Source organism: Arachis stenosperma, chromosome 9 (genome assembly GCF_014773155.1).
Source record: "Arachis stenosperma cultivar V10309 chromosome 9, arast.V10309.gnm1.PFL2, whole genome shotgun sequence".
NCBI classification, from domain to species: Eukaryota; Viridiplantae; Streptophyta; class Magnoliopsida; order Fabales; family Fabaceae; genus Arachis; species Arachis stenosperma.
The window spans coordinates 37977825-37997334 of record NC_080385.1 but is presented as its reverse complement, the minus strand read 5'-3'; the positions used below and the strand labels follow the sequence as shown (position 1 = coordinate 37997334).

Below are 19510 nucleotides of genomic sequence, written 5' to 3'. Positions count from 1 at the left end.
GCTATTGCCCAGCCTATTACGTCCACCATTGTTAAAACCTTGTTGAGGTTTTTGTTGATCCTTCCATGAGAAATTTGGATGATTTCTCCATGATGAGTTATAGGTGTTTCCATAAGGTTCACCCATGTAATTAACCTCTGCCATGGCAGGATTCTCAGGATCATAAGCTTCTTCAGAAGCTGCCTCTCTAGTACTGTTGGATGCATATTGCAATCCATTCAGATTTTGAGAGATCATGTTGACTTGTTGAGTCAACACTTTGTTCTGAGCCAATATGGCATTCAGAGTATCAATTTCAAGAACTCCTTTCTTCTGAGGTATCCCATTGTTCACGGAATTCCTCTCAGAAGTGTACATGAATTGGTTGTTTGCAACCATGTCAATGAGTTCTTGAGCCTCTTCAGGCGTTTTCTTCAGGTGAATAGATCCACCTGCAGAATGGTCCAATGACATTTTCGAAAATTCAGAGAGACCATAATAGAATATATCTAATATGGTCCATTCTGAAAACATGTCAGATGGACATCTTTTGGTCAGCTGCTTGTATCTTTCCCAAGCTTCATAGAGGGATTCACCATCTTTTTGTTTGAAGGTTTGAACATCCACTCTCAGCTTGCTCAGCTTTTGAGGAGGAAAGAATTTATCCAAAAAGGCAGTGACCAGCTTATCCCATGAGTCCAGGCTATCCTTGGGTTGTGAATCCAACCATACTCTAGCTCTGTCTCTTACAGCAAAAGGGAAAAGCATGAGTCTGTAGACTTCAGGATCAACTCCATTCGTCTTTACAGTCTCACAGATCTGCAAAAACTCAGTTAAAAACTGATAAGGATCTTCAGATGGAAGTCCATAAAACTTGCAGTTTTGTTGCATTAAAGCAACTAGCTGAGGTTTCAGCTCAAAGTTGTTGGCTCCAATGGCAGGAATGGAGATGCTTCTTCCATCAAACTTGGATGTTGGCTTTGTGAAGTCACCAAGCATTCTTCTTGCATTATTATTATTATTTTCGGCTGCCATCTCTTTCTCTTGTTCAAAAATTTCTAAAAGGTTGCTTCTGGATTGTTGTAATTTAGCTTCTCTTAATTTTCTCTTCATAGTCCTTTCAGGTTCTGGATCAATTTCAACAAGAGTGCCTTTATCCCTGTTCCTGCTCATATGAAAGAGAAGAAAACAAGAAAAGAAAGAGGAATCATCTATGTCACAGTATAGAGATTCCTTTATGTTAGTAGAAAAAGAAGGGGTAGAAGAATGAAGAGGGAGATTCGGATGTTGGATGAAGAGAGGTGAAGAGAAGTGTTAGTAATTAAATAATTAAATAGAAGAAGAAAAGAGAAGAGAAATTTCGAAAATAATTTTGAAAAGGGGTAATTAGAATTAAAACATGAAACAATTAGTTAATTAAAAATAATTTTTGAAAAAGAGAGAGATATTTTCGAAAATAGAAGAGGGAGAATTAGTTAGGTGGTTTTGAAAAAGATAAGAAACAAACAAAAAGTTAGTTAGTTGTTTGAAAAAGATTTGAAATCAAAATTGAAAAAGATACGAAGATAGCAAGTTAGATAAGATATTTTGAAATAAAAAAAAAAAGATAAGATAAAAAGATAAATTTTTTTTTTTTGAAAAAGATAAGATAAGAGATAAAAAAGATTTAATTTAAAAATTTGAAATTATTTACTTCACTAACAAGAAACTACAAGATAAGATTCTAGAACTTAAAGATTGAACCTTTCTTAGCAAGAAAGTAACAAACTTCAAACTTTTGAACCAATCACATTAATTGTTAGCTAATTTTCGAAAATTAGATATAAAGATAAGAAAAAGATTTTGAAAATATTTTGAAAAAGATTTTTGAAATTTTCGAAAATGAAAAAAAAATGAAAAAGATATGATTTTTGAAAAAGATTTTGAAAAGATAAGATTTTGAAAATTGAAATTTTGACTTGACTTGTAAGAAACAACTAATTTTAAAAAAATTTTGACCAAGTCAACCCAAAATTTTGAAAATTTGGAGGGAAATAAGGAAAAAATATTTTTTTGATTTTTGAATTTTTAATTATGAGAGAGAAAAACAACAAAAATACTCAATGCATGAAATTTTTAGATCAAAACAATGAATGTATGCAAGAATGCTATGAATGTCAAGATGAACACCAAGAACACTTTGAAGATCATGATGAACATCAAGAACATATTTTTGAAAAATTTTTGATGCAAAGAAAACATGCAAGACACCAAACTTAGAAATCTTTAATGCATGGACTCTAACAAACAAAAAATGCATATGAAAAACAACAAACAACACAAAACAAGAAATCATCAAGATCAAACAAGAGGACTTATCAAGAACAACTTGAAGATCATGAAGAACACTATGAATGCATGGGATTTTCGAAAAATGCAAGAAAAATTTTTAAAGTATGCAATTGACACCAAATTTAAAAATTGACTCAAGACTCAAACAAGAAACACAAAATATTTTTTTTATTTTTATGATTTTCTAATTTTTTTGGATTTTTATTAATATTTTCAAAAATAAAGTTAGAAAAACGAAAAATAAAAGAAAAATTTTGAAAAAGATTTTTGAAAAGAAAAATTACCTAATCTGAGCAACAAGATGAACCGTCAGTTGTCCATACTCGAACAATCCCCGGCAACGGCGCCACAAACTTGGTGGACAAAATTGTGATCTATGTTCTAACTATTTTGAGATGAAAGCTTCTTATGGCACTGGTTGAATTCACAACTCCGTTCAACTAACCAGCAAGTGTACTGGGTCGTCCAAGTAATAAACCTTACGCGAGTAAGGGTCGATCCCACAGAGATTGTTGGTATGAAGTAAGCTATGGTCACCTTCTAAATCTCAGTCAGGCAGATAAAATTATGGAATTTAGAAAATCAAACAATAAAAAGAAAAGAAATAATAAAAGGGATACTTATGCAGCCTCATTGGTGGGAATTTCAGATAAGCGCATGGAGATGCTGTATGGCTCAAGGACGCCTGCTCTCCTATTGCTTCAACTCAATCCTTCTTACTCCTTTCCATGGCAAGCTGTGTATAGGGGTTCACCATCAGCGGTGGCTACTTTCAATCCTCTCGGGAAAATGGTCCTCTGCGGCTGTCACTCGCATGGCTAATCGTCTGGAGGCATCACCCATGGTTGATGGCTACATCCCATCCTCGCAGTGAAAACTACGCTCACGCACTCTGTCACAGCACGGCTAATCACTGGTTGGTTCCCGCGCCTACTGGAATAGAATCCCTTGATTCTTTTGCGTTTGTCATCACGCCCAGCACTTGCAAGTCTGAAGCACGTCACAGTCATTCATTACCGGAATCCTACTCGGAATACCACAGACAAGGTGAGACTTTCCGGATTCCCAGGATCCTACTCGGAATACCACAGACAAGGTGAGTCTTTCCGGATCCTCATAAATGCCGGCATCTATCTAGCTTATACCACGAAGATTCTGTTGGGGAATCTAAGAGATACACATTCAAGCTCGGTTACATGTAGAACGAAGGTGGTTGTCAATCACGCGCATTCATAAGTGAGAATGATAATGAGCGTCACATAATCATCACATTCATCATATTCTTGGGTGCGAATGAATATCTTGGAATAAGAATAAGATAGAATTGAATAAAAGAAAATAGAATTGCATTAATACTTGAGGTACAGCAGAGCTCCACACCCTTAATCTATGGTGTGCAGAAACTCCACCGTTGAAAATACATAAGCAAAAGGTTCAGGCATGGCCGAATGGCCAGCCCCCTAAAACGTGATCAATAGCCTCTTAGGATGAAGAATAAAACAAAACTGAGACCAAAGATGTCTAATACATTAGTAAATCATCCTATTTATAATAAACTAGCTCCTAGGGTTTACATGAGTAAGTAATTGATGCATAAATCCACTTTCGGGGCCCACTTGGTGTATGCTTGGGCTGAGCTTGATCAATCCACGAGCTGAGGCTTCTCTTGGAGTTGAACTCCGAGTTATGACGTGTTTTGGGCGTTCAACTCCGGATCATGACGTTTTTCTGGCGTTTAACTCCAGACAGCAGCATGTACTTGGCGTTCAACGCCAAGTTACGTCGTCAATTTCCGAATAAAGTATGGACTATTATATATTGCTGGAAAGCCCTGAATGTCTACTTTCCAACGCCGTTGAGAGCGCGCCAATTGGAGTTCTGTAGCTCCAGAAAATCCATTTCGAGTGCAGGGAGGTCAGATTCCAACAGCATCAGCAGTCCTTTTGTCAGCCTTTTTCAGAGTTTTGCTCAAATCCCTCGATTTCAGTCAGAATTTACCTGAAATCACAGAAAAATACACAAACTCATAGTAAAGTCCAGAAATGTGAATTTAACATAAAAACTAATGAAAACATCCCTAAAAGTAGCTTGAACTTGCTAAAAACTGCCTAAAAACAATGCCAAAAAGCGTATAAATTATCCGCTCATCAAAAAGACAGAAGCAATTAGAATATAAGTTGGAACATAACATCCAAGGAGAAATAAGGAGGCGAAATAAATTTACAGGGATTGTTTTGTTGGGAGATAATACTTAATTTGATTCCTGAATTTGCATACGAGCATCAATTTAGTCCCTAAAGTTTTCATTGTCTTTATTTAGTCCCCAAACTTTGCGAACATGACTCATGTTTGTCCTTGAAATAATTTTCAATGTATAGACATTAATAGAACACTGTCATGGACAGGTGGATGCCATGCTAGACTCTGTAAAATGAGGTTGTTTTTATTTTGGCACTCAAAGAAACCAAAAATAACATCATAAGTGGTGTTTATTAAAACTTTATTTAACAAAACAAGTGATAGGATGTCATTTTTGAGCTATTTGAATGCTAAAACTAAAACTGCATTATTTTATAGGTTTCAGTGTGGCATTTGATTGTCCATTTCAACTCTTTCATTAACATTTTTGTACTAAAAATCATCCCAGGGACTAATGTGAGGCACGTTTATAAAATTTGGAAACTAAATAGAGGTAATTAAAAGTTCAAAAACTAAATTGAGACTCACATGTAAGTTCAGGGATCAGATTGAGTATTAACTCTTTTGTTGGCTATGTTAATTGTATTTGTAGTAGATATGTATATTGTATTTAGAAATATTTCTATTTGATGAAAACAATTATAAAAATTCTACCATGTATTAGAATTTGTTTTATGTGAATAGATTGTGACTTTTTGCCATATGTAAGTATTTTTCGTTAATATTTCACAGAGAAATTTATTGAAGGACTAATAAGTCTTGATATGAACAGATAATCGGTTACGAGTTATAACTCGGCAACGTATCATTTACAGTAGTAACCGACCATTATGATCAGCATTTATATTTTTCTCGTAACGTCGGATACACGAATTAATGCTCGGACGTTACCTAAGAAACGGTCACTTACGACCGACCAGTTATAAGGTGGAAGACAAAGACCAAACAGGTATGCAATCTTTCACAGATAGAAGCTCATACTCATAAACCTCTCACTGACTTGAGCGTCGGAGTATCTTTGCAGGTACCCACAACCTCCGTTTTGATTGCCGCACTTCGTGTCTCGATCACAAGGAGTTTCACCGACCTTTTTCGGGGAACGAGTTGTATCCCTGTGCCAACAGGTCAGAACATTTGGCGCTAGAAGGAGGGCCGATTTGAGATATCATTCGGCATAAATACCCGATTCTCTATGGCTGATGTTCCTCCCTCCACCCCGTCCGAGCTTCTGAGGATGGTGACCGAGCTTCAACAAGCAAACCAACGGATGGCGGAGGATAATCAGCGAATGCAAAATCAAATCGCGCAACTAGAACACGCTCGTCTGGAGCACAATAATAATAATCGCGAAGGGCACGAAAACGATGAGCGACGATCACTTCCGACTCACGTCTCTGACACACCACAGCAGGGACATGACGAGGAGGAACGAAATGAAGAAAGCCAACCTGAGGATGAGGGGGAAAACCCCGACAATTCCGTAGGGCCATTCACAGCCGAGATAATGAACTTCCAGCTACCCAGACAGTTTACTTTGCCGACCACATTAACTCCATATGACGGGCTGGGAGACCTTAAACAACATGTCAAAAAATTTCGATCAATCATGATCGTCAACAGTGCTTCTGATCCTATTTTATGCCGATGTTTTCCTTCTTTTTTAGATGGTCCTGCACTTGACTGGTTTTGTTCTTTGCCTGCAGATTCTATCTCACGCTTTCAGGAGCTAGCCAAACAATTCGAAGATCATTTTGCAGCCTCGGCGATATATCTCCACGATTCTGACTACCTAACGACCATCAAGCAGGGTCCACAGGAAAGTCTAAAGGACTATATAACTCGGTTCACTAAGGTCGCCATGAGTATCCCGGACCTCCATCCTGAAGTGCATCTTCACGCCATTAAAAGTGGCCTTCGTCCAGGGAAGTTCCAAGAAACTATCGCGGTAGCTAAGCCAAAAACTCTAGCTGAATTCCGCAAAAAGGCCAAGGGGCAGATAGATATAGAAGAACTTCGCAAAGCACGGAAATCAGAGAGGTCCCTTCCTAAAGATGACGAAAAAGCCCGCGATGCCAAGAAGGGTTTCAAACCAGTCCCCCGTTACGAATCATACACCCAGTTTAACACCAAGAGGGACGAGATCATCAAGGAAATTCTGAATTCAAAATTGATCAAACCTCCCCGCAAGGCGGGAAATTATCCTGAACCCAAGAATATTGATAAATCAAAATATTGTACTTTTCACCAGAAGCATGGTCACACAACTGACGAGTGTATAATTGCTAAGGACCTCCTAGAGCGATTGGCCCGACAAGGCCACCTCGATAAATTCATTGCAGGTCACATGCAGAAAAGATCGGTCTCCAACTCCGAACAACCCCCAACAGGACAGTCATCAAAAGAAAAGGATAAGGCCCCAGCTCAACCACGAGGAATAATCAATTGTATTTCAGGAGGATATGCCGGAGGGGGAAGTACCAGTTCAGCCAGGAAGCGAACGTACCGAGCTATGTTAGTGGTGGCAGATCTAGACCATAGCTCGGAACCAGTCCCGGACATTCCCGAATTGACATTCATCCTACCGACGTCAATGCCAAGCACATAAACTACGACGATCCTGTGGTCGTCTCTATCCAACTATGAGACCTTATTGTTCGGAAAGCACTGCTTGATCCAGGGAGTAGTGCTGATGTCCTTTTTTTTGCAACATTTCAAAAAATGAAATTGAGTACTAACATTTTGCAGCCATACTCAGGAGACCTGGTCAGATTTTCAGGAGAACGGGTCCCCGTCCTGGGATCTGCATGGTTGCAAACCACACTAGGCGAACAACCACTATCCAGAACGCAGGACATTCAGTACCTTATCGTAGACTGTTTTAGCCCTTCTAATGTTATTTTAGGAAGACCTTTTTTAAACAAATTTGCTGCTATTGTTTCTACATATCACCTCTGTGTTAAGTTCCCTGTGCAGGATAATAGGGTTGCAACCATACATGGCAACCTCCAGGAAGCTCGGCAGTGCTACAACATAAGTCTGAAACCTCTCAGAAGAAACACCGAAACTCGGATCAACTCAATACAATCCGAACAACCGATCATGACGGAATTGGACCCAAGAGCCGACTTTCTGGAACGTCCCATGCCTAACGAAGAACTTCAAAAGGTCGCCCTAACCGACGATCCATCAAAGTTCACATTCATCGGAACATCAATGGACGACGAGGCCAGGATAAAGATAACTAATTTCTTACGAGCAAACGCCGACCTCTTCGCATGGACTTCGGGAGACATGCCCGGAATTAGTCCGTCAGTAATCACTCACAAGTTAGCTGTTAGCCCGGCGGCCCGACCAGTTTCCCAAAAAAAGAGAAATCTCGGCTCCGAAAAGCGATCAGCCTCCATGACTGAGGTCAACAAGCTCCTTGAAGCAAAGTTCATCCGTGAAATCAGATTCACCACTTGGCTGGCAAACATCGTTATGGTAAAAAAGAATAACGGTAAATGGCGCATGTGCGTCGACTTTACTGATTTAAATAAAGCCTGTCCAAAAGATGCTTTTCCTTTACCCTGCATAGACACATTAGTAGATAACTCTTGTGGGTATGACACTTTGAGTTTTATGGATGCATATTCGGGTTATAATCAGATCCTTATGCATCCATCAGACCAAGAAAAAACAGCTTTCATAACTGAATACGGAAATTACTGCTATAATGTTATGCCTTTCGGTTTAAAGAATGCAGGGGCAACATACCAACGACTGATGAACAGGATTTTCGAGCAACAGATAGGGAGAAATATCGAGGTATATGTTGACGACATGGTCGCCAAGACCAAGGTCGGCCAACCTGGTGCGCGAAATTGTGAACAATACTTTTTCACAACTCAAATAATCCCCGGTAATGGCTCCAAGAACTTGGTGCGCCTAATACCATGGCATTACACAACTTCGCACAACTAACCAGCAAGTGTACTGGGTCGTCCAAGTAATAAAACCTTACGTGAGTAAGGGTCGATCCCACGGAGATTGTTAGTATTGAAGCAAGCTATGGTCATCTTGTAAATCTTAGTCAGGCAGACTCAAATGTATATGATGATGATGAACGAAAATAACATAAAAGGTAAAGATAGAGATACTTATGTATATCATTGGTGTATGAGCTTCAGACAAGTGTATGAAGATGCCTTCCCTTCCGTCTCTCTGCTTTCCTACAGTCTTCATCCAATCCTTCTTACTCCTTTCCATGGCAAACTTGTGTAGGGTCTCACTGTTGTCAGCAGCTACCTCCCATCCGCGCAGTGAAAGCTAATGCAGAGCACTCTGTCACAGTGCCGCCAATCACCGGTTTGGTTCCCTCCCCTACCGGAATAGAATCACTCTTTTGCGTCTGTCACTAACGCCCAGTAGGTTACAGGTTTGAAGCACGTCACAGTCATTCAATCATTGAATCCTACTCAGAATACCACAGACAAGGTTAGACCTTCCTGATTCTCTTGAATGCCGCCATCAGTTCTTGCCTATACCACGAAGACTCTGATCTCATGGAATGGCTGGCTCGTTTGTCAGACGAGCACTCGGTTGTCAGGCGATCAACCATGCATCATGCAATCAGAAATCCAAGAGATATTCACTCAAGCCTTGAATGCTTGTAGAACAAGAATGGTTGTCAGTCATCTTGTTCATAGGTTGAAGAACAAGTGATATCTTAGATAAAGAACAAGCGGAGTTGAATGGAAGAACAATAGTAATTGCATTAATACTCGAGGTACAGCAGAGCTCCACACCCTTAATCTATGGTGTGTAGAAACTCCACCGTTGAAAATACATAAGAACAAAGGTTAGGCATGGCCGAATGGCCAGCCTCCCAAGGGTCTAAGATAGCATAAAACAAAGATAGCTACTCAGATGTCGTCTCCAGACTCTCTCATACAATAGTAAAAGGTCCTACTTATAGAAAACTATTACATAGATGAGTAAATGACATAAAAATCCACTTCTGGGCCCACTTGGTGTGTGCTTGGGCTGAGCAATCAAGGAAATTCGTGTAGAGACGTTTTCTGGAGTTAAACGCCAGCTCCCATGCCAGTTTGGGCGTTTAACTCCAACTTTTAATCCTGTTCCGGCGTTTAACGCTGGAATTTCTGAGGCCGGATTGCTTCGCGGGTTTGGGCCATCAAATCTTGGATAAAGTATGGACTATTATATATTGCTGGAAAGCCCTGGATGTCTACTTTCCAACGCCGTTGAGAGCGCGCCAATTGGGCTTCTGTAGCTCCAGAAAATCCACTTCGAGTGCAGGGAGGTCAGAATCCAACAGCATCTGCAGTCCTTTTTGGTCTCTGAATCAGATTTTTGCTCAAGTCCCTCAATTTCAGCCAGAAAATACCTGAAATCACAGAAAAACACACAAACTCATAGTAAAGTCCAGAAAAGTGAATTTTAAATAAAAACTAATAAAAATATACTAAAATCTAACTAAAAGATATCAAAAACATACTAAAAACAATGCCAAAAAGTATACAAATTATCCGCTCATCACAACACCAAACTTAAATTGTTGCTTGTCCTCAAGCAACTGAAAATCAAATAAGATAAAAAGAAGAGAATATGCAATGAATTCCAAAAACATCTGTGAAGATCAGTATTAATTAGATGAGCGGGGCTTTTAACTTTTTGCCTCTGAACAGTTTTGGCATCTCAATCTATCCTTTGAAATTCAGAATGGTTGGCTTCTTTAGGAACTCAGAGTCCAGATAGTGTTAATGATTCTCCTAGTGAAGTATGATGATTCTTGAACATAGCTATTTATTGAGTCTTGGCTGTGGCCCAAAGCACTCTGTCTTCTAGTATTACCACCGGATACATACATGCCACAGACACATAATTGGGTGAACCTTTTCAGATTGTGACTCAGCTTTGCTAAAGTCCCCAATTAGAGGTGTCCAGGGTTCTTAAGCACACTCTTATTTACCTTGGATCACAACTCTTATTCTTTCTTTTTTTTCGATTTTTTTTTTTCTTTTTTTTTCGATTTTTTTTTTTTTTGAATAGCTTTTTCTTGCTTCAAGAATCATTTTATTGATTTTTCAGATCCTCAGTAACATGTCTCCTTTTTCATCATTCTTTCAAGAGCCAACATTCATGAACCACAAATTCAAGATACATATGCACTGTTTAAGCATACATTCAGAGAACAAAAATATTGCCACCACATCAAAATAATTAAACTATTATAAAATTCAAAATTCATGCAATTCTTCCTTTTTCAATTAAGCACATTTTTATTCAAGAAAGGTGATGGATTCATAGGACATTCATAACTTTAAGGCATAGACACTAAGACACTAATGATCATAAGACACAAACATGGATAACATAAAGCATAGAATTCGAAAAACAAGGGAATAAAGAACAAGGAAATCAAGGAATGGGTCCACCTTAGTGATGGCGGCTCTTCCTTGCTCTTGAAGGTCCTATGGAGTGCTTGAGCTCCTCACTGTCTCTTCCTTGTCTTTGTTGCTCCTCCCTCATGATTCTTTGATCTTCTCTAATTTCATGGAGGAGAATGGAGTGTTCTTGATGCTCCACCCTTAGTTGTCCCATGTTGGAACTCAACTCTCCTAGGGAGGTGTTTAGTTGCTCCCAATAGTGGTGTGGAGGAAAGTGCATCCCTTGAGGTATCTCAGGGATCTCATGGTGAGAAGGCTCTCTTGTGTACTCCATCCTTTGTTTAGTGATGGGCTTGTCCTCATCAATGGGGGTGTCTCCCTCTATGTCAACTCCTACTGAATAACAGAGGTGACAAATGAGATGAGGAAAGGCTAACCTTGCCACAGTGGAGGTCTTGTCCGCCACTTTATAGAGTTCTTGAGCTATAACCTCATGAACCTCTATTTCTTCTCCAATCATGATACTATGGATCATGATGGCCCGGTCTATGGTCACTTCGGACCGGTTGCTAGTGGGAATGATTGAGCGTTGTATGAACTCTAACCATCCTCTAGCTACGGGCTTGAGGTCATGCCTTCTTAATTGAACCGGCTTTCCTCTTGAGTCTTGCCTCCATTGTGCGCCCTCTTCACATATGACTGTGAGGACTTGGTCCAACCTTTGATCAAAGTTGACCCTTCTAGTGTAAGGATGCTCATCTCCTTGCATCATGGGCAAGTTGAACGCCATCCTCACACTCTCCGGACTGAAATCCAAGTATTTCCCCCGAACCATAGTAAGATAATTCTTTGGATTCGGGTTCACACTTTGGTCATGGTTCTTGGTGATCCATGCATTGGCATAGAACTCTTGAACCATCAAGATTCCGACTTGTTGAATGGGGTTGGTAAGTGCTTCCCAACCTCTTCTTCGGATCTCATGGCGGATCTCCGGATATTCACCCTTTTTGAGTGAAAAAGGGACTTCGGGGATCACCTTCTTCAAGGCCACAACTTCATAGAAGTGGTCTTGATGCACCTTTGAGAGGAATCTATCCATCTCCCATGACTCGGAGGTGGAAGCCTTTGCCTTCCCTTTCCTCTTTTTAGAGGTTTCTCCGGCCTTTGGTGCCATAATGGTTATGGAAAAACGAAAAAGCAACGCTTTTACCACACCAAACTTAAAATGTTTGCTCGTCCTCGAGCAAAAGAAGAAAGAAGGGAGTAGAAGAAGAAGAAATGAGGAAGAGGGAGATGGAGGTGTATTCGGCCAAAGGGGGAGAGAAGTGGTGTTTAGGTTGTGTGGAAATGAAGGGTGTAAAGAGGGGTTTATATAGGAGAGAGGGGGATGAAAGTTCGGTCATTTGAGGGTGGGTTTGGGAGGGAAAGTGGTTTGAATTTGAAGTGTGAGGTTGGTGGGGTTTTATGAAGGATGGATGTGAGTGGTGAAGAGAAAGATGGGATTTGATAGGTGAGGGGTTTTTGGGGAAGAGGTGTTGAGGTGATTGGTGAATGGGGGAAGAAGAGAGAGTGATTGTAGGGTCCTGTGGGGTCCACAGATCCTGTAGTAGGGTCCTGTGGGGTCCACAGATCCTGTAGTGTCAAGGAAAAGGCATCCCTGCACCAATTGGCACCAAAATCCACGTTTTGGGCCAATTCTGGCGTTAAACGCCGGGCTGATGCCCATTCCTGGCGTTTAACGCCAGGTTTTATACCTTTACTGGCGTTTAACGCCAGTTTGGTGCCCCTTTCTGGCGTTAAACGCCCAGAAAGGTGCCAGACTGGGCGTTAAACGCCCATCTGCTAGGCTGACTGGCGTTTGAACGCCAGCAGCATCTTCCTCCAGGGTGTGCTGTTTTTCTTCCTGTTTTTCATTCTGTTTTTGCTTTTTTCATTATTTTTATGACTTCTTATGATCATCAACCTACAAAAAAGATAAAATAACAAAAGAAAATAATTAATTATAAAACATTGGGTTGCCTCCCAACAAGCGCTTCTTTACTGTCACTAGCTTGACAGAGGTCTCTCATGGAGCCTCAGAAATGCTCAGAACCTTGTTGGACCTTCCCAACACCAAACTTAGAGTTTGAATGTGGGGGTTCAACACCAAACTTAGAGTTTGGTTGTGGCCTCCCAACACCAAACTTAGAGTTTGACTGTGGGGGCTCTGCTTGGCTCTGTTTTGAGAGAAGCTCTTCATGCTTCTTCTCCATGATGATAGAGGGATATCCTTGGGCCTTAAACACCATGGATTCTTCATTCACTTGAATGATCAACTCTCCTCCATCAACATCAATCACAGCCTTTGCTGTGGCTAGGAATGGTCTGCCAAGGATGATGGATTCATCCATGCACTTCCCAGTCTCTAGGACTATAAAATCAGTAGGGATGTAATGGTCTTCAACCTTAACCAGAACATCCTCTACAAGTCCATAGGCTTGTTTTCTTGAGTTGTCTGCCATCTCTAGTGAGATTTTTGCAGCTTGCACCTCAAAGATCCCTAATTTCTCCATTACAAAGAGGGGCATGAGGTTTACACTTGACCCTAAGTCACACAAGGCCTTCTTGAAGGTCATGGTGCCTATGGTACAAGGTATAGAAAACTTCCCAGGATCCTGCCTCTTTTGAGGCAGTTTCTGCCTAGACAAGTTATCCAGTTCTTTGGTGAGCAAGGGAGGTTCATCTTCCCAAGTCTCATTTCCAAATAGCTTGTCATTTAGCTTCATGATTGCTCCAAGGTATTTAGCAACTTGCTCTTCAGTGACATACTCATCCTCTTCAGAGGAAGAATACTCATCAGAGCTCATGAAAGGCAGTAGTAAGTCCAAGGGAATCTCTATGGTCTCAGTTTGAGCCTCAGATTCCCAAGGTTCCTCATTGGGGAACTCACTGGAGGCCAGTGCACGCCCATTGAGGTCTTCCTTAGTGGCGTTCACTGCCTCTTCTTCCTCCCAGAATTCGGCCATATTGATGGCTTTGCACTCTCCTTTTGGATTTTCTTCAGTGTTACTTGGGAGAGTGCTTGGAGGAAGTTCAGTAATTTTCTTGCTCAGCTGACCCACTTGTCCTTCCAAGTTTCTAATGGAGGATTTTGTTTCATTCATGAAACTTTGAGTGGTCTTTATTAGATCAGAGACCATGGTTGCTAAGTCAGAATTATTCTGCTTAGAACTCTCTGTCTGTTGCTGAGAAGATGATGGAAAAGGCTTGCTATTGCTAAGCCTGTTTCTTCCACCATTATTATTGAAACCTTGTTGAGGTCTCTCTTGATTCTTCCATGAGAGGTTTGGGTGATTTCTCCATGAAGAATTATAGGTATTACCATAGGGTTCTCCTAGGTAATTCACCTCTTCCATGGAAGGGTTCTCAGGATCATAGGCTTCTTCCTCAGATGAAGCATCCTTAGTACTGTTTGGTGCATTTTGCATTCCAGACAGACTTTGAGAAATCAAATTGACTTGTTGAGTCAATATTTTGTTCTGAGCCAATATGGCATTCAGAGCATCAATCTCAAGAACTCCTTTCTTCTGACCAGTCCCATTGTTCACAGGATTCCTCTCAGAAGTGTACATGAATTGGTTATTTGCAACCATTTCAATCAGTTCTTGAGCTTCTGCAGGCGTCTTCTTCAAATGAAGAGATCCTCCTGCAGAGCTATCCAAAGACATCTTGGATAGTTCAGAGAGACCATCATAGAAAATACCTATGATGCTCCATTCAGAAAGCATGTCAGATGGACATCTTCTGATTAATTGTTTGTATCTTTCCCAAGCTTCATAGAGGGATTCTCCATCCTTCTGTCTGAAGGTTTGGACTTCCACTCTAAGCTTACTCCATCTTTGTGGAGGAAAGAACTTTGCCAAGAAGGCATTGACTAGCTTTTCCCAAGAGTCCAGGCTTTCTTTAGGTTGAGAATCCAACCATATTCTAGCCCTGTCTCTTACAGCAAAAGGGAATAGCATCAGCCTATAGACCTCAGGGTTAACCCCATTAGTCTTGACTGTGTCACAGATTTGCAAGAACTCAGCTAAAAACTGATGAGGATCTTCCATTGGAAGTCCATGGAACTTGCAATTCTGTTGCATTAGAGAAACTAATTGAGGCTTTAGCTCAAAGTTGTTTGCTCCAATGGCAGGGATTGAGATGCTTCTCCCGTAGAAATCAGGAGTAGGTGCAGTAAAGTCACCAAGCACCTTCCTTGCATTGTTGGCATTGTTGTTGTTTTCGGCTGCCATGTCTTCTCCCTTGAAGAATTCGGTCAAGCCCTCTAAAGAGAGTTGTGCTTTGGCTTCTCTTAGCTTTCTCTTCAAGGTCCTTTCAGGTTCAGGATCAGCTTCAACAAGAATGCCTTTGTCTCTGCTTCTGCTCATAAGAAATAGAAAAAGAAGAAGAGAATGTGGAATCCTCTATGTCACAGTATAGAGATTCCTTGAAATGTCAGAGGAAAAGAGAAATAGTAAGAAGAAGGAGAAGGAGAATTCGAATTTTAATAGATAAAATTCGAATTGTGCATTTAGAAGGAGTAGTACTCCATAAATAGAAGGATGTGGGAAGGAGGGAAGAGAATTTTCGAAAATTCAATTAAAAAAATTTGAAAACATTTTGAAAAATGTTAATTGATTTTCGAAAATCAAAGTGGAAAAGAGATAAAGTGATTTTTGAAAAAGATTTTGAAATTAGAAATTAAAAAGATTTGATTGAGAACTATTTTGAAAAAGATGTGGTTAAAAAGATTTAATTAAAAAGTTATGGGTTTAAAAAGATGTGATTGAGAAGATATGATTTGAAAACATTTTTAAAAGATATGATTTGAAAACAATTTGAAAAGATATGATTTTGAAAATTGATGACTTGCCTAACAAGAAAAGATATGATTGAAACATTTAAACCTCTCTCAACAGAAAAGGCAACAATCTTGTGATGTTCAATCAAATCATTAATTGTTGGTAAGTATCTTTTTAAAAGGAAAGAAATTGAATTTGAAAACATTTGATTGAAAAGATTTGATTTGAAAAAGATTTGATTTGAAAAACTAAGAAAAATTGATTTTGAAAACAAAATCTTCCCCCTGGCACCATCCTGGCGTTAAACGCCCAGAATGGTATACATTCTGGCGTTTAACGCCCAAAATGCACCCCTTTTGGGCGTTAAACGCCCAACCAGGTGCCCTGGCTGGCGTTTAAACGCCAGTCTGCCTTCTTCACTGGGCATTTTTGAATGCTCAGCTTTTTCTGTATAATTCCTCTGCAGTTGGTTCTGAATCTTCAATTCCTTGTATCATTGACTTGAAAAGACTCAAATTAAAAATATTTTTTTGGATTTTTCTATTAATCAAAATGCAACAAGAATCAAATAACAATGCATGCAAGACACCAAACTTAGCAGTTTGTGCACTACTGACACTAACAATATGAGAATGCATATGAGACACACAAAATACTTCAAGTCAATAGAATTCAAAGATCAAAACAAGAAATATATGCATGAATTCGAAAATTATAACAAAAACATGCATTTGACACTAAACTTAAGATGAGACTCTAGACTCAAACAAGAAACATAAAATCTTTTGGTCTTTTTATGGTTTTATAAATTTTTTTGTGTTTTTCGAAAATTAAGTGGAAAAAAGGCATCAAAATTCTTAATGAGAATTCCAGGAATCAGTGCAATGCTAGTCTAAGACTCCGGTCCAGGAATTAGACATGGCTTCACAGCCAGCCAAGCTTCCAAGGAAAGCTTCGGTCCAAAACACTAGACATGACCAAAGGTCAGCCAAATCTTAGCAAATCACTGCTCCAAGAGCAAGATTGATACGAAATCAACAAGCTCTTGTGGTGATAAGTTGAAACCTCGGTCCAATCAGATTAGACATGGCTTCTCAGCCAGCCAGATTTCAACAAATCATCATGAAACTCTAGAATTCACCTTCAAGAATTTCGAAAAAAAATACCTAATCTAAGCAACAAGATGAACCGTCAGTTGTCCAGCCTAAACAATCCCGGGCAATAACACCAAGAACTTGATGTTGTTGCCGGATCTTGGCATCTGATGTTACCACAAGCTTGCTCAAAACATGAACAATCCCCGGCAACGGCGCCAAAAACTTGGTGCGCGAAATTGTGAACAATACTTTTTCACAACTCAAATAATCCCCGGTAATGGCTCCAAGAACTTGGTGCGCCTAATACCATGGCATTACACAACTTCGCACAACTAACCAGCAAGTGTACTGGGTCGTCCAAGTAATAAAACCTTACGTGAGTAAGGGTCGATCCCACGGAGATTGTTAGTATTGAAGCAAGCTATGGTCATCTTGTAAATCTTAGTCAGGCAGACTCAAATGTATATGATGATGATGAACGAAAATAACATAAAAGGTAAAGATAGAGATACTTATGTATATCATTGGTGTATGAGCTTCAGACAAGTGTATGAAGATGCCTTCCCTTCCGTCTCTCTGCTTTCCTACAGTCTTCATCCAATCCTTCTTACTCCTTTCCATGGCAAACTTGTGTAGGGTCTCACTGTTGTCAGCAGCTACCTCCCATCCGCGCAGTGAAAGCTAATGCAGAGCACTCTGTCACAGTGCCGCCAATCACCGGTTTGGTTCCCTCCCCTACCGGAATAGAATCACTCTTTTGCGTCTGTCACTAACGCCCAGTAGGTTACAGGTTTGAAGCACGTCACAGTCATTCAATCATTGAATCCTACTCAGAATACCACAGACAAGGTTAGACCTTCCTGATTCTCTTGAATGCCGCCATCAGTTCTTGCCTATACCACGAAGACTCTGATCTCATGGAATGGCTGGCTCGTTTGTCAGACGAGCACTCGGTTGTCAGGCGATCAACCATGCATCATGCAATCAGAAATCCAAGAGATATTCACTCAAGCCTTGAATGCTTGTAGAACAAGAATGGTTGTCAGTCATCTTGTTCATAGGTTGAAGAACAAGTGATATCTTAGATAAAGAACAAGCGGAGTTGAATGGAAGAACAATAGTAATTGCATTAATACTCGAGGTACAGCAGAGCTCCACACCCTTAATCTATGGTGTGTAGAAACTCCACCGTTGAAAATACATAAGAACAAAGGTTAGGCATGGCCGAATGGCCAGCCTCCCAAGGGTCTAAGATAGCATAAAACAAAGATAGCTACTCAGATGTCGTCTCCAGACTCTCTCATACAATAGTAAAAGGTCCTACTTATAGAAAACTATTACATAGATGAGTAAATGACATAAAAATCCACTTCTGGGCCCACTTGGTGTGTGCTTGGGCTGAGCAATCAAGGAAATTCGTGTAGAGACGTTTTCTGGAGTTAAACGCCAGCTCCCATGCCAGTTTGGGCGTTTAACTCCAACTTTTAATCCTGTTCCGGCGTTTAACGCTGGAATTTCTGAGGCCGGATTGCTTCGCGGGTTTGGGCCATCAAATCTTGGATAAAGTATGGACTATTATATATTGCTGGAAAGCCCTGGATGTCTACTTTCCAACGCCGTTGAGAGCGCGCCAATTGGGCTTCTGTAGCTCCAGAAAATCCACTTCGAGTGCAGGGAGGTCAGAATCCAACAGCATCTGCAGTCCTTTTTGGTCTCTGAATCAGATTTTTGCTCAAGTCCCTCAATTTCAGCCAGAAAATACCTGAAATCACAGAAAAACACACAAACTCATAGTAAAGTCCAGAAAAGTGAATTTTAAATAAAAACTAATAAAAATATACTAAAATCTAACTAAAAGATATCAAAAACATACTAAAAACAATGCCAAAAAGTATACAAATTATCCGCTCATCACAACCCCATACTGAAGATCTAGAAGAAATATTTGCTCAAATCCGACGCTATAACTTGAGGCTGAACCCGGAAAAGTGCGCCTTCAACGTAAAAGGAGGAAAATTCCTCGGATTTATGCTCACAAGTCGGGGAATCGAGGCAAACCCAGAAAAATGTCAAGCAATGCTTGATATGCGCAGTCCGAACTCGGTGAAAGATGTACAAAGGTTAACAGGAAGATTAGCAGCATTGTCAAGATTTTTGCCATGTTTGGCCCTAAAATCTTTCAATTTCTTCCAATGTCTAAAGAAAACTACAAAAAGCTTTTCTTGGGATGAGAAATGTGAAGAAGCATTTTTAAGTTTGAAACACCTCCTGTCCAAACCACCTATTCTGCAAAAACCAAAGCTCGGCGACACACTATACCTCTACTTGTCCGTCACCGAGATGACTATTAGTTCGGTTCTTGTCACAGAAAACAACAAAGACCAGCAGCCAGTGTATTTTGTCAGCAAGACACTACAAAACGCGGAACTTCGATATCCAAAGCTTGAAAAGCTCGTCCTGGCAATCATATTCTCGGCAAGGCGACTCCGACCTTATTTTCAGAGTCATACAGTTATCATCAGAACAGAGTATCCACTACGACAAATACTTTCCAAGCCTGAGCTAGCAGGACGACTAACCAAGTGGTCAATCGAACTGTCTGAGTTTGACATACAATTTCAACCAAGAGGGTCTGTTAAGTCACAATGCCTGGCCGATTTTGTGGCAGAATTCACCAGCACTTCATCCG

The 19510-nt window shown here is 40.2% G+C and overlaps 1 non-coding gene across 1 annotated transcript; it reads left to right on the top strand.

Annotated features, from left to right (window-relative positions):
* Positions 1 to 14666: 14666 nt before the first annotated feature.
* On the top strand, positions 14667 to 14770 carry LOC130952836 (small nucleolar RNA R71). Its single transcript, XR_009075011.1, has one exon. It is a non-coding gene; the product is annotated as a small nucleolar RNA R71 (small nucleolar RNA).
* Positions 14771 to 19510: the final 4740 nt, after the last annotated feature.